Below are 16,815 nucleotides of genomic sequence, written 5' to 3'. Positions count from 1 at the left end.
TTTGAACACATTTCCCGATCACACGGTGGATCATACTCTGGGTTCCACATGCATGTTTTAGCTGAAGGAAGAATCCCTTAAACCTGGAGAGTTGAGACCCATGGAATGGGTACCATGCAATTTGACTTCAAAGGGTCTGCATTTGCTCACCGAACCTCACCAATCCTATCACTGCTGCGTTTATGCCGCCGTACACACGTTTGATTCTCTTTCGGAGACATATAAATCCACAGGTTTTAAGATTCTTACTAGTCAGGTGTATTCTTAGGCGTTTAATATGGGGTGTTGAGTACACTTCGTTTAGCAAGGAGTAGCTCTTGTCTATTACATATTTGGCTTATGGCACGGTATCTCTGCTAATTTCAATCTCTGGTTTCATGCAGCACCCCAACTCACCTTTCCCCTTAAGCAAGCATAAGTTGGTTTTCTACATTTGAGACCCTGTTCTGTTTTGTAATTCAGTTCCTGTGTAGCCAAGTTTACATTCCGTGTAGTAGTGATATCTTATGATCTTTCTTTTCCTGTGTGACTTATTTCACTTAGAATCATCGTACCTAAATCCACTCATTATGCTGCGACGGGCCTGATGACATAGATTTCATTGCTGAGTGATATTGCATTGTACGTAAGTACCACAACTTCTTTATCCATTTTTCGCTTTCTGTGATATTGAACTTGTACCGTAAACGAGGTTCTTGTAAACAGAGCCGGCCCAAACTTTGGGGTGGCTGTGTCTTTCTGATTTTAATTTCCCTAAGCTATAGGACCATAAGTGGACGTGCCCTAGGCTCTGTTGCTTTGTTTTTTAGATGTTTCAGGAAACACCATACACTTCTCCAGAGTGGCTGTTGGCAATTTACATCCCGCCCACCGGCATAACAAGGCTCCCAGTTCTCCATGGCCTGTCCTGCCTTTCTTGATTTTACACTTTTTTCAGATGGCCCTTTTGACCGGGGGGCAGTGAGACTTCATTGTAGTGCAGATTTCCTTTGCAAGCTTGCTTGGTTGGCTAAAAAGGGCGTATGCGTTTTTTCCTGAATATATTCAGGAAAAAACGCATACGCCCTTTTTGGCCAAGTGCATCATTGTGGACGTTCTGCCTCTTTTCCTATGCTGTACATGCAATTCCCGTCTACCTCCTGAAATCGGTTTCCTGCAATTCTGCCCCGCTTTCAAGTCCTCTTGGCAGCCTTACTTCAATATATTTTTGGACGATAGCTGTCCTTTATAACTCTGCAGGTTTGTGAATTACAGTGCCCCTGAGCTCCTTTCTTCAACTTGCTTTCTTGTGAGCTGGCCGCAACACCGCAGGATTGCTTCAGGCCCTAGTGTGGTTCCGGCACGGCACGCTGAGCCTTTGGTTAATTCCTCTTCCTGGTGGGAAATGAGAGTTAAATTTGCCCGTCCAGACACCTCCAGCTAGTCTCTCTTTGGTTCTCCCTATTCCTGTACATTTTCCGCAGAAAATGCAAACTGGGCCAAACAGGAGTTTAAAGACACTGACTCTCCAAGTGGGGAGAGTGTTAGTAAAGCGTCTTGAATGTTGCACCCGAGTACCAGGGGACGAAAACTGAGACACATTTGAACACGTTTCCCGATCACACGGTGGATCATACTCTGGGTTCCACATGCATGTTTCAGCTGAAGGAAGAATCCCTTAAACCTTGAGAGTTGAGACCCATGGAATGGGGACCATGCAGTATGACTTCAAAGGGTCTGCATTTGCTCACCGAACCTCACCAATCCTATCACTGCTGCGTTTATGCCGCCGTACACACGTTTGATTCTCTTTCGGAGACATATAAATCCACAGGTTTTAAGATTCTTACTAGTCAGGTGTATTCTTAGGCGTTTAATATGGGGTGTTGAGTACACTTCGTTTAGCAAGGAGTAGCTCTTGTCTATTACATATTTGGCTTATGGCACGGTATCTGTGCTAATTTCAATCTCTGGTTTCATGCAGCACCCCAACTCACCTTTCCCCTTAAGCAAGCATAAGTTGGTTTTCTACATTTGAGACCCTGTTCTGTTTTGTAATTCAGTTCCTGTGTAGCCAAGTTTACATTCCGTGTAGTAGTGATATCTTATGATCTTTCTTTTCCTGTGTGACTTATTTCACTTAGAATCATCGTACCTGAATCCACTCATTATGCTGCTACGGGCCTGATGACATAGATTTCATTGCTGAGTGATATTGCATTGTACGTAAGTACCACAACTTCTTTATCCATTTTTCGCTTTCTGTGATATTGAACTTGTACCGTAAACGAGGTTCTTGTAAACAGAGCCGGCCCAAACTTTGGGGTGGCTGTGTCTTTCTGATTTTAATTTCCCTAAGCTATAGGACCATAAGTGGAAGTGCCCTAGGCTCTGTTGCTTTGTTTTTTAGATGTTTCAGGAAACACCATACACTTCTCCAGAGTGGCTGTTGGCAATTTACATCCCGCCCACCGGCATAACAAGGCTCCCAGTTCTCCATGGCCTGTCCTGCCTTTCTTGATTTTACACTTTTTTCAGATGGCCCTTTTGACCGTGGGGCAGTGAGACTTCATTGTAGTGCAGATTTCCTTTGCAAGCTTGCTTGGTTGGCTAAAAAGGGCGTATGCGTTTTTTCCTGAATATATTCAGGAAAAAACGCATACGCCCTTTTTGGCCAAGTGCATCATTGTGGACGTTCTGCCTCTTTTCCTATGCTGTACATGCAATTCCCGTCTACCTCCTGAAATCGGTTTCCTGCAATTCTGCCCCGCTTTCAAGTCCTCTTGGCAGCCTTACTTCAATATATTTTTGGACGATAGCTGTCCTTTATAACTCTGCAGGTTTGTGAATTACAGTGCCCCTGAGCTCCTTTCTTCAACTTGCTTTCTTGTGAGCTGGCCGCAACACCGCAGGATTGCTTCAGGCCCTAGTGTGGTTCCGGCACGGCACCCTGAGCCTTTGGTTAATTCCTCTTCCTGGTGGGAAATGAGAGTTAAATTTGCCCGTCCAGACACCTCCAGCTAGTCTCTCTTTGGTTCTCCCTATTCCTGTACATTTTCCGCAGAAATTGCAAACTGGGCCAAACAGGAGTTTAAAGACACTGACTCTCCAAGTGGGGAGAGTGTTAGTAAAGCGTCTTGAATGTTGCACCCGAGTACCAGGGGACGAAAACTGAGACACATTTGAACACGTTTCCCGATCACACGGTGGATCATACTCTGGGTTCCACATGCATGTTTCAGCTGAAGGAAGAATCCCTTAAACCTGGAGAGTTGAGACCCATGGAATGGGGACCATGCAGTATGACTTCAAAGGGTCTGCATTTGCTCACCGAACCTCACCAATCCTATCACTGCTGCATTTATGCAGCCGTACACACGCTTGATTCTCTTTCGGAGACATATAAATCCGTAGGTTTTAAGATTATTTCTAGTCAGGTATATTCTTAGGCGTTTAATATGGGGTGTTGAGTCCACTGCGTTGAGCAAGGAGTAGCTCTTGTCTATTACATATTTGGCTTATGGAACGGTATCTGTGCTAATTTCAATCTCTGGTTTCATGCAGCACCCCAACTCACCTTTCCCCTCAAGAAAGCATAAGTTGGTTTTCTACATTTGAGACCCTGTTCTGTTTTGTAATTCAGTTCTTGTGTAGCCAAGTTTACCTTCCGTGTAGTAGTGATATCTTATGATGTTTCTTTTTCTGTGTGACTTATTTCACTTAGAATCATCATACCTGAATCCACTCATTATGCTGCGACGGGCCTGATGACATAGATTTCATTGCTGAGTGATATTGCATTGTACGTAAGTACCACAACTTCTTTATCCATTTTTCGCTTTCTGTGATATTGAACTTGTACCGTAAACGAGGTTCTTGTAAACAGAGCCGTCCCAAACTTTGGGGTGGCTGTGTCTTTTTGATTTTAATTTCCCTAAGCTATAGGACCATAAGTGGAAGTGCCCTAGGCTCTGTTGCTTTGTTTTTTAGATGTTTCAGGAAACACCATACACTTCTCCAGAGTGGCTGTTGGCAATTTACATCCCGCCCACCAGCATAACAAGGCTCCCAGTTCTCCATGGCCTGTCCTGCCTTTCTGGATTTTACACTTTTTTCAGATGGCCCTTTTGACCGGGGGGCAGTGAGACTTCATTGTAGTGCAGATTTCCTTTGCAAGCTTTCTTGGTTGGCCAAAAAGGGCGTATGCGTTTTTTCCTGAATATATTCAGGAAAAAACGCATACGCCCTTTTTGGCCAAGTGCATCATTGTGGACGTTCTGCCTCTTTTCCTATGCTTTACATGCAATTCCCGTCTACCTCCTGAAATCGGTTTCCTGCAATTCTGCCCCGCTTTCAAGTCCTCTTGGCAGCCTTACTTCAATATATTTTTGGACGATAGCTGTCATTTATAACTCTGCAGGTTTGTGAATTACAGTGCCCCTGAGCTCCTTTCTTCAACTCGCTTTCTTGTGAGCTGGCCGCAACACCGCAGGATTGCTTCAGGCCCTAGAGTGGTTCCGGCACGGCACGCTGAGCCTTTGGTTAATTCCTCTTTCTGGTGGGAAATGAGAGTTAAATTTGCCCGTCCAGACACCTCCAGCTAGTTTCTCATTGGTTCTCCCTATTCCTGTACATTTTCCGCAGAAATTGCAAACTGGGCCATACAGGAGGTTAAAGGCACTGACTCTCCAAGTGGGGAGAGTGTTAGTAAAGCGTCTGGAGTGTTGCACCCGAGTACCAGGGGACAAAAACTGAGACACATTTGAACACGTTTCCTGATCACACGGTGGATCATACTCTGTGTTCCACATGCATGTTTTAGCTGAAGGAAGAATCCCTTAAACTTGGAGAGTTGAGACCCATGGAATGGGTACCATGCAATATGACTTCAAAGGGTCTGCATTTGCTCACCGAACCTCACCAATCCTATCACTGCTGCGTTTATGCCGCTGTACACACGCTTGATTCTCTTTCGGAGACATATAAATCCGTAGTTTTTAAGATTATTTCTAGTCAGGTGTATTCTTAGGCGTTTAATATGGGGTGTTGAGTCCACTTCGTTGAGCAAGGTGTAGCTGTTGTCTATTACATATGTGGCTTATGGAGCGGTATCTGTGCTAATTTCAATCTCTGGTTTCATGCAGCACCCCAACTCACCTTTCCCCTTAAGCAAGCATAAGTTGGTTTTCTACATTTGACACCCTGTTCTGTTTTGTAATTCAGTTCCTTTGTAGCCAAGTTTACATTCCGTGTAGTAGTGATATCTTATGATGTTTCTTTTTCTGTGTGACTTATTTCACTTAGAATCATCATACCTGAATCCACTCATTATGCTGCTACGGGCCTGATGACATAGATTTCATTGCTGAGTGATATTGCATTGTACGTAAGTACCACAACTTCTGTATCCATTTTTCGCTTTCTGTGATATTGAACTTGTACAGTAAACGAGGTTCTTGTAAACAGAGCCGTCCCAAAGTTTGGGGAGGCTGTGTCTTTTTTATTTTAATTTCCCTAAGCTATAGGACCATAAGTGGAAGTGCCCTAGGCTCTGTTGCTTTGTTTTTTAGATGTTTCAGGAAACACCATACACTTCTCCAGAGTGGCTGTTGGCAATTTACATCCCGCCCATCAGCATAACAAGGCTCCCAGTTCTCCATGCCAAGTCCTGCCTTTCTGGATATTACACTTTCTTCAGATGGCCCTTTTGACCGGGGGGCAGTGAGACTTCATTGTAGTGTAGATTTCCTTTGCAAGCCTGCTTGGTTGGCGAAAAAGGGCGTATGCGTTTTTTCCTGAATATATTCAGGAAAGAACACATACGCCCTTTTTGGCCAAGAGCATCATTGTGGACGTTCTGCCTCTTTTCCTATGCTTTACATGCAATTCCTGTCTACCTCCTGAAATCGGTTTCCTGCAATTCTGCCCCGCTTTCAAGTCCTCTTGGCAGCCTTACTTCAATATATTTTTGGACGATAGCTGTCATTTATAACTCTGCAGGTTTGTGAATTACAGTGCCCCTGAGCTCCTTTCTTCAACTCGCTTTCTTGTGAGCTGGCCGCAACACCGCAGGATTGCTTCAGGCCCTAGTGTAGTTCCGGCACGGCACGATGAGCCTTTGGTTAATTCCTCTTCCTGGTGGGAAATGAGAGTTAAATTTGCCCGTCCAGACACCTCCAGCTAGTCTCTCTTTCGTTCTCCCTATTCCTGTTCATTTTCCACAGAAATTACAAACTGGGCCAAACAGGAGGTTAAAGGCACTGACTCTCCAAGTGGGGAGAGTGTTAGTAAAGCATCTGGAATGTTGCACCCGAGTACCAGGGGACGAAAACGAGACACATTTGAACACGTTTCCCGATCACACGGTGGATCATACTCTGGGTTCCACATGCATGTTTTAGCTGAAGGAAGAATCCCTTAAACCTGGAGAGTTGAGACCCATGGAATGGGTACCATGCAATATGACTTCAAAGGGTCTGCATTTGCTCACCGAACCTCACCAATCCTATCACTGCTGCGTTTATGCCGCTGTACACACGCTTGATTCTCTTTCGGAGACAAATAAATCCGTAGGTTTTAAGATTATTTCTAGTCAGGTATATTCTTAGGCGTTTAATATGGGGTGTTGAGTCCACTTCATTCAGTAAGGAGTAGCTCTTGTCTATTGCATATTTGGCTTATGGAACGGTATCTGTGCTAATTTCAATCTCTGGTTTCATGCAGCACCCCAACTCACCTTTCCCCTTAAGCAAGCATAAGTTGGTTTTCTACATTTGAGACCCTGTTCTGTTTTGTAATTCAGTTCGTTTGTAGCCAAGTTTACATTCCGTGTATTGGTGATATCTTATGATGTTTCTTTTTCTGTGTGACTTATTTCACTTAGAATCATCGTACCTGAATCCACTCATTATGCTGCTACGGGCCTGATGACATAGATTTCATTGCTGAGTGATATTGCATTGTACGTAAGTACCACAACTTCCTTATCCATTTTTCGCTTTCTGTGATATTGAACTTGTACCATAAACGAGGTTCTTGTAAACAGAGCCGTCCCAAACTTTGGGGTGGCTGTGTCTTTTTGATTTTAATTTCCCTAAGCTATAGGACCATAAGTGCAAGTGCCCTAGGCTCTGTTGCTTTGTTTTTTAGATGTTTCAGGAAACACCATACACTTCTCCAGAGTGGCTGCTGGCAATTTACATCCCGCCCATCAGCATAACAAGGCTCCCAGTTCTCCATGGCCTGTCCTGCCTTTCTGGATTTTACACTTTTTTCAGATGGCCCTTTGACCGGGGTGAAGTGAGACTTCATTGTAGTGCAGATTTCCTTTGAGAGCTTGCTTGGTTGGCCAGAAAGGGCGTATGCGTTTCTTCCTGAATATATTCAGGAAAAAACGCATACGCCCTTTTTGGCCAAGTGCATCATTGTCGACGTTCTGAGTGTTTTCATATGTTTTCAGTGCAATTCTTGTCTACCTCCTGAAATCGGTTTCCTGCAGTTCTGCCTTGCTCTCAGTGCCTCTTCATAGCCTTACCTCAATATACTTTTGGAGAATAGTTGGCCTTTATAACTCTGCAGGTTTTTGAATTGCAGTGGCCCTTAGCTCCATTTTTCAGCTCTTATTTTTGTGATCTTGCCTCATATCCACAGGATTTCTTCAGGCCCTATTCTTCTTCTGGGGTGCCTTGCTCTGCCTTTGGTTAATTCTTCTTCCTGATGTGAAATTAGAGTGACATGTGCCCATTGAAACCGCTACAGCTATTTTCTCACTGGTTCCCCCTATTCCCATTCATCCTCCGCACTAACTGCAGACTGTGCGATACCGGAACTTAAAGGCATTGACTCTCCATGTGGAGATGTTGTTAGTAAAGTGGCTGGAATGTTGATCCGGAGCCCCAGGAGAGGAAAATGAGGTGCATTTTAGAAACCTTTCCCGATCATATGGTATACCATCCGCTGGATTTCCCATGCATGGTTTAGCTGTAGGAAGATTCCCTTCAACTTGGAGTGTTGGGACCCTTGGAATAAGTAGCATGAAGTATTGCATTAAACTTTCGGCAGTTGCTCACCAAAGCTCTCCAATCCTTTCAGCCCCAAGTGTCCAGCCTTATGTCTTATCCAGCTGTGGGTTTATATGTGGTCATTCCAGGTTGCATCACAGCCCCTGAGCGAATTTTGTAAGAATTTTTCTCTCTTTCATTGTTTCTGCGTTTTGGTTTTAAAATTTATTTCTATAATGGGGTTTAGCTCATTTTCACTGCTGTGTTTGTGCCGCTCTGCGCACACTTGATTCCCTTATGGAGATATATCAATACATGGGTTTTAAGATTCTTATTACTCAGATATATTTCTCTGCGGTGTATAGGGTGTGTTGAGGCCAGTTCATTGAGCGAGGTGTAGATCTTGTCTGATACCTATTTGGTTTATTGAACGGTATCTGTGCTAATTTCAAACTCTGGTTTTATGCATCACCCCACCTCTCCTTTCCCCTTAAGCTGACATAAGTGTGTTTTCTAAATGTGAGACACTGTTCTGTTTTGTAATTCATTTTTTGTGCAGCCATATTTATCCTCCCTCTATAAGTGATATCTTATGATATGTTTCTTTTTCTGTTTGACTTATTTCAAGTAGTATTATCGGACCTCAATCCACTCTTTATCCTTCTACTAGCCTTATTACATTGATTTCATGGTGAAGAGATATTCCATTGTACATAAGTACCACATTTTCTTTATCCATTGTTCTCTTTCCTGGGATATTTAAGGTGTACTGAAGTTGAGGTTCTTGTAAACAGAGTAGCCCTAAACTGTGGTGTGCTTGTGTCTTGTTGATTTTTAGACTTCCCTAGATATACTCCCGTGATTGGAAGTGCCCTATGCTCTGTCGCTCTGTTTTTTAGATGATTTAGGAACCACCATACACTTCTCCAGAGTGGCTCTCGGCAGTTCACACACTGTCCATCAGCGTATAAAGGCTCCCTGTTCTCCATGGCCTGTCCTGCATTTCTGGTGTTTACAATTTTTTCGGATGGCCCTTTTGACCGGTGGGAAATGAGACTTCTTTGTTGTGCACATTTGCATTGCTTGCTTGCTTGGTTGCCCATAAAGTGCGTATGCGTTTTTTCCTGGATATATTCAGGAAATAACGCATACTCCCTTTTGGGCCAACTGCATCATTGTCGAAATTCTGCCGCTTTTCATGTGCTTTAAAGGCGAGTCCAATCTATCTCTTGAAATCTGTTTCTTGCAATTCTGTCTTGCATTCAGATCCTCTTCTTTGCCTTACCTCAACATATTTTTGGACATTAGTTTTCATTTATAACTCTGCAGGTTTGTGAATTGCAGTGACCCTGAGCTCCATTTTTTAAGTTGCTCTTTTGTGAGCTGGCCTCAAAACCGCAGGATTGCTTCAGGCCCTATTTTGGCTCCGGCGAGGCGGGTTGAGCCTTTTTTTAATTCTTATTCTTAATGGGAAATTAGAGTGACATGTGCCCGTCCAAACCCCTACAACTATTCTCTCATTGTTTCCCCCTCTTCCCGTTCATCCTCCTCACAATTTGCAAAATGTGTGAAACAGAAGTTTAAATGTGCTGATTCTCTAAGTGGGGAGATTCTAAGTAACGTGGCTGGAATGATGAACAGGAGCACCAGGAGAGGATAAATGAGGTGCATTTTAGACACATCTCCCGATCACATGGTGTACAGTCCTCTGGGTTTTCCATGCATGTTTTAGCTGTAGGAAGATTCCTTGAACCTGCAGATTTGGGACCCATTGAATGGGTACCAGGTAGTATTACTTTAAAGGGTGTGCATTTCCTCACCCAACCTCACATTTCTCTTAGCGCGAACAGTTTCCAGCCTTATGTCTCATCCTGCTGTGGGTCTAGATGTGTTCAATCCATGTTGCATCACCGTCCCTGAGGAAAAGTTGTAAGAGGTTTTCTCTGTCTCTCTGTCGTTTATTTTTTTCAATTTATTACTATATTGGTTACAGCTGATTTTCAAAGCTCTGTTTCTTGCTGCTGTACATCCACTTGATTCACGTACAGAGAGACATCAATAAATTCTTTTTCAGATTCTTACCAGTCATAGATATTCTTTTCCGGTGACTTGAGTGTGCTGAGTGCAGTTCTTTTAGCTACCGTGTAGGCCTTGTTGATTATCAGTTTGGTATTTGGAATGGTATCTTTGCTAATTTCAACCTCCTGGATGATGCCTCACCCCTCCCCACCTTTCCCGTTTAGCAGCCTTACGCGTGTTTTCTACATATTTGACTATGTTTTTGTTTTGTAATTTATTTCATGTGTAGCCATTTTGGATTCCACCTTTAAGTGATATCTTATGATATGTGTTTTTTTCTTTTTGAATTATGTCACTTAGAATGATCATACGTAACTCCTCCGGAGTTGTTACAACTGGCCATATTTCATTGATTTCCAGGCTGAGTAATATTCCACTCTACATAAGTACCACATCTCTATCCATTTTTTCCCTCCAGAGACATTTAAGTTATATCCTAGTCGAGGATCTTTTAAACAGAGAGGCAGTAAACATTGGGGTGCCTGTGTCCTCTCGATTTTTGTTTTTCCCAAGATATACGCCCATGAGTGCAAGTGCCCTATGCTCTGTAGCTCATTTTTTAGATGCTTTAGTAAACACAATACACTTCTCCAGAATGGCCGTTGGCAATATACATTTCCACTATAAGCCTCACAGGGCTCCCTCTTCTCCTTGCCCTGTCCTGCATTTCTGGCGTTTACACTTTATGAGGATGGCTCTTCTGACTGATGCGAAGTGATATCTTTTGTAGTATTGATTTCCAGTGCCCACCTGTTTGGTTGGCTAAAAAAGTGTATGCCCTTTTCTTGAATATATACAGAAAAAAACGCATACAGCCTTTTTGGCCAACTGCAATGTCGGAAATGTTCAGCCCCTTTTCTTGTGCTTAATGGCGAATCCTTTCTACCTCCTCAAATCCCTTTCCTGCCATTCTCCCTTGCTTGCCAATCCTTTTCTTTGACTTTCCTCAAGACATTTTTCAGTGATAGATATTTTCAACTCTGCAGTTTCGTGAATTTTACTGCCCCTGAGTTCCATTGTTCAACTTGTGTTTATGGGAACTGGCCACAAAGCAGTGGGATTTCCTCAAGCCCTATACTGTTTCCATGGGCAACCCTAGCCTTTGGTCAATTCATCTTCCTGATTGGAAATTAGAGTGACATGTGCCTGTCTGAACACCTAGGACTTGTCTCTCATTGTTCCTCATCCTTCCGCTTCATCCTCTGGACAAATTCCAAACTGTACGCAACAGGATGTTGACAGTGTTGACATCTCCAAGTGGGGAGACTGTTAGTAAAGACGCTGGAGGGGTGAACCCGAGCACCAGGAGATGAGGAGATGAGATGCCTTTTCCAAACTCTTCCCGATCAGACGGTATACCATCCTCTGGGTGTGACAGACATGTTTTAGCAGTAGGAAGAGTCCCATTCATGTAAGGAGAACACCAGGGCTTTTTCAAAATCAGTGTCTCCCCGAAACCCAAACTGGGGAGTTTTTTAAGCTACGGCTACACATATGTTCATTAAGGGCCTTGGGAAGTAGGCAGAGTCCAAACTTTAGATGACTGAAGTCTTCAGGGTCAGAAGCACTCACCACCGGCTTCCCTTAGGTTACACTTTAACTGTCATTGATAGATGATGTCAATAAAAATATCTATTCTTTTTCCGATTATTTCCCCTTATAGGTTATTGCACAATATTGAGTGTAGTTCCCTGTGCTATACAGTAGTTCCTTGTTGATGATCTATTTTATACATAGCAGTGTGTATGTGTTAATTCCAAACTGTTAATTTATCCCTCCTCCCACCTTTCCCCTTTGGTAATAATAAATTATAAGATTTTATACTTCTCAGAAATGGGGGAGCTGAAAGAGAGGTATCATTTTCAATGGAAAAGCATTTAAAACAAGATTGAAGCTTTAACCAAGATTATTAGATGTACATCCTTGGAAAGAAATCACTTCATTTCTCTAATATTGACCTGACAAATAAGACAAACCTTTTCACTGAACTTGCTTATAATAAAGTGATGGAAATATCAAATGGAAGTGTTAGAAACATCTTATTTTACCCGAGCCTTATAAACTGTTCTATGTTAACTACAGTTTGGCTCACACATCTGTTCATTGAAGTTACAATAGTCTCAATTTCTGTTACTGATCCTCCAGAGTGGACCCCAACAAGGGTCCCCCTGCCCAGTGTCATTGGGGCCAACAGATAGAGACTGAGTTTGGTTCCCAAGCAAAGGAAACTTTATATTTTCATCAGAGAATGGAGAGGTGAGAGCATGCACTACCCCGTGGGCTGTGGGCTGGGCTGCTGTGTAGAGATCCTGTCAGAGTCAGTGAGAGGGAGGGGGCGGACCTCTCAAGGGCCGGGTTGGCTGCAGCTCAGGCTCTATATCTCGGAGTCTGCACTGGGCCCCAGGAGCTGAGGTGTCGACCCAGCCATTCTGCACCAGGAAATCTGGTCTGAAGTGCCGGGTGTGGAACCTCTGCATGCGGGACCCTAGGAGCACGTGAAATTAGACAAAGCACAAAGGATAAAAAAGGTCAGACTTGACTTTATTGCCCACATTCTATTTTTATCTCCCAGGGATTTTTAATGGGCTTTGCTGGGGACAAACCCCTCCTCTGCCTTTTGTCCCGTTCCTCATTCTTGGAGTGCTGAGGGTGCAGACCCTTCTTCTGTAACTGCTGAGTGCTGAGTTGGGAGCCCTCATACCAGGGGACGAGGGTCAGAACTTCTCCCCAGCAGCCTCCAGGTGACGTTGATTGGCCCCAGGACCCCTGCCTCCCTGCTCGTCCGCCTGAGCACCAGCATTGGAAGTGTTATAGATTCTAATGACCTTTAAGGGTCCAGGAAAGAGATGTGCAGAGACGCTGTGGGGGCCGGTTTCACCCCACCCCACATTTGTTCGGCCACCTTAGGCTGACCGTTTCTGCCAGCCTAGATGCTCTGACCAGTAGTCTGCTCTTTCTTCAATTAGGCCCCTGAATTAACGTAAAAACAGCACCAGGTGTCAGAGCCCTGCCCGCTCAACTCCCAGACAGTCCAGGGTCAGTGGTGATCAAGGACCATGATGGCCACTGAGTCAACAGCCTTTTGAAGTAAACAGGAGTCCAGCCGGTCTTATTGGCCACCATCATCACGGTGTCTGTAGGCTTTTCTATGGTGACAGTGTGATATACGGTTCCCCCGCCAAGATTATTAGCTCCCCTCCGGGTGCAGGAAGTCCTGCAAGCAGTAGTCTACTCCTTCGGGACACACTATTGTTGTTTTATGAGAGAAACTCCAGGTCAAGTGATGTTCACACGAGTCGTCATGGTGCCCTGTTGCCCCCGGTTATCTCTCTGGATGTTGGAGTTGGAGGGCCTCCTCACTCGAGGTCGGTGTGCCCACGGAGCGAACCCTGCAACTTCAGGGCATGGTTGGTGATTAGGATCACCACGTGGGGTCCTTTTCCCTTAGGAGGGAGGTGGCCTTTTGGGCTGCTGATTTCCAGGTTTTTAGATACCGCCAGTATCTTGGCCAGATGTGGCAGTGGGCCAAGCCCCTTGGTGACTGTAGTTTATCCTACCTGGATGGCATTCTTGCGTTGTTCCATTTCAAGTGGTCCCAGTTTTTGCACTAATTCTCCAATGGCGATTCACCTTTCACCGGGAATGGAAAGGTCAAAGGGTTTAGCTCAATTAGGGAGTTCCAGGGCAAGGGTCTGAATTGACTGCTCTTTCCATTCTTGAAAGGCCACTTCTGGATTCTGTTCAAAAGGATCATCATCTTTTCCTTTCAGTGTTTCATATAGAGGCCCAGCTAGTAGACTGTAGTTAGGGATCCAGAAGCAGCAAACCCTGGCCTCCCCAGGAACCCCTAAGCTGTCTTCTAGTTTTAGAAAGGGGTAAGGCTGCAAATGGTTTCTTCCCTTTCCTGGGATGGGCTTCTCTGACCTTGTGTGAGAATGAAGCCCAGGCAGGTCACTGCAGTCTGTGATATTTGAGCTTTTTCTTGGACAACTTCTATCCTTTATTGGCTTGGTAGTTCAGAGGCCTCCTTAGTAGGGCTGGCGATCAGAATGTCGTCTGCATATTGAAGGAGGGTTTCCTTTTCCAGAGGTAGAACTTTTCGGTCTTTAGCTAAGCTTTCCCCAAAGATGGTGTGGGAATTTTTGAACCCTTGGGGCAAGACGGCCCGGAAGTATTGTTTTAGTTGTATGTTGAGTCCTGCCACTCACAAGCCAAAATTTCTTGTGACTCTGGGACTAATGGAATACAAAAGAAGGCATCATTGAAGACTAATACAGAATACCATGTCCTGGTGGTTGGTAGAATGACCAGCAGGGTGTAGGAATCAGGAGCAACTGGAGGTATATCCTCGGTGGCTTCACTGACTGTCCTGACATCCTTTACCAGGTCCCCAGCAGCCCATGGGGCTCTCGTGGTCAGGCCAATCCCAGGATATGGAGCTCTCCTGGGCAGGTACCCCACCCCCAACCCAGCCCACGGGGCTCTCATGGTCAGGCCCCTCCCAGGATACAGAGCTACCCTTGCAGGTACCATGGCAGGGCTGGGCACACAGGAACCGTGCACATAGCCCTCATTGAAGAGCACCCCCAGCTCACCTGTCGCTCAGAGCTGACACAGAGCACCTCAGAGCAGGACTTGAACTAACAAACAGCAGCTCCGACAGGTCTGTGACCCTGGGCATCACTCTGTGTGGCCTCCCTCCACCTGGTCTTCCAGAGACTTCCACTGCACCCAGGGCACCAGGCCTCTGTCTCCAACCACCACCCACCCCTCCTCTCCCTGACTCCTGGGTTCCTCTCATTAGGAGAGGGTTTTCTTGAAGTTGTCTCCCACTCATGGGCCAGATAAAATGATTAGAAAACAAGCCAAAGCTGCAGCCCCTTGTCTATCCTGACTCTCAGGAGCCCACACCTGTTCCTTGGACCTGGCCGGTTCAGCAAGTTCCATTTTCTGCAACTGTGAGCCCCTGAGGGGTGATGATTGGCTGACCTGGGCAACCTTACCATGCCGGCCAGCCCTCCCCAGGTGTGCCTGGGTTGAGATCAATATAAATACCACTCCAGGCAGCAAAAGCCCCTGCAGCTGTGCCTGACGCCATTTTCTCTGCCCTGTCAGCAGTCTCGGGGCTGGGCTGGTGGGAGGGAGTGAGAGGCCACGGCTTTGTGGGTGGCCCAGTGTGAGTGGGGCTCTGCTGGACTTTCTGCAGCAGTTGCCAGGCTGCCACCTGCTAAAGAAGAGGATGTGTCACCCATACCTGCTGCTGGAATTTCTCCCTGGGCAGAGGTGAGGAAGGAAAAAAGCAGTGGGGACAGGGACAGGACGGGTATCTCAGGCAGGGAAATGGAAATCTTCCAGAAGAGCACCCAGGGCCAGGACCATCCTGGCTGGCCTGCAGGCACCAAGTCAGCTGGCATGCTGTCACTCGTGTGGCTCCATGGCCCTTCCTCTAGGTTTTCAAGTCCTTGTATATATTCAGGTGTTTTACCTGGGAAGGGCGGGAACAGTTCAGCAGCAACTGGCCTGGGGCTCAGCTCACGTTTACTCACAGATGTCTCGGCACGGTGCCCCAGCTTTGCAATGAGGACGCTTGTTGTGTGGGGGCTGCTGGCTGAATGGGAGACGATTCCCCACCACTGACCAACTTCAGAATTGTTTACAACTGGAGCAAGTGCCCTGATACGGTTTTCCTCTGAGTAACTGGTGGGTTCTGTTTTTTTTTTTCTCTTTTTTGTTTTTGGTTCAAGGTAGATTTTATTCCTCTTTTTTGTATTTACAGATATAAGCATGGAAATAATTTATTCATATAAATGTATGTGAAGGGAATAATTGTTTTTTCTGTTTTATTTTTTAAATTTTATTTCTTTTTAATTTTGAATTTTATTTTATATTTTTATACAGCAGGTTCTCATTGGTTATCTATTTTATACATATAAATGTTTACATGCCAATCCCAATCTCTCAACTCCTCCCACCACCACCCCTCCAAGAGCTTTCCCCCCTTGTTGTCCATACGATTGTTGTCTACATCTGTTGCTCTATTTATGCCTTGCAAAACGGTTAATCTGTACAGTTTTTCTAGGTTCCACATATATGCATGAATATACAAGATTTGTTTTTCTCTTTCTGACTTACTTCACTCTGTATGACAGTCTCTAGATCCATCGATGTCTCTACAAATGACCCAATTTCATTCCTTTCATGGCTTAGTAATATTCCATTTTATATATGTACCACATCTTTATGCATTCGTCTGTCTGTGGGCATTTAGGTTGCTTCCATTACCTCGATATTGTAAATAGTGATGCAATGAACATTGCGGTGAATGTCTCTTTTTGATTTATGGTTTTGTCTGGGTATATGTCCAGTCCTGGGATCGCTGTATCATATGGTAATTCTATTATTAGTTTCTTAAGAAACTCCATATTGTTCTCCATAGTGACTGTATCAACTTATATTCCCAACAATAGTGGAAGAGGGTTCCTTTTCTCCACACCCTTTCCAGCATTTGTTGTTTGTAGATTTTCAGATGATGCCCATTCTAACAGGTGTGAGGTGATACCTCATTGTTGAGTCCATTTCGTTGAGCAGGGGGTAGGTCTTGTCTATTACATATTTGGCTTATGGAACGGTATCTGTGCTAATTTCAATCTCTGGTTTTATGCAGCACCCCCTTAACTCACCTTTCCCTTTAAGCAAGCATAAGTTGGTTTTCTAATCTTGAGACCCTGTTCTGTTTTGTAATTCAGTTCATGTGTAG

The sequence above is a fragment of the Leucopleurus acutus genome (genome assembly GCF_964270905.1).
Source record: "Leucopleurus acutus genome assembly, chromosome: 1".
NCBI classification, from domain to species: domain Eukaryota; kingdom Metazoa; phylum Chordata; class Mammalia; order Artiodactyla; family Delphinidae; genus Leucopleurus; species Leucopleurus acutus.
The sequence above is the reverse complement of the archived record's forward strand: the minus strand, read 5'-3'. Positions refer to the sequence as shown.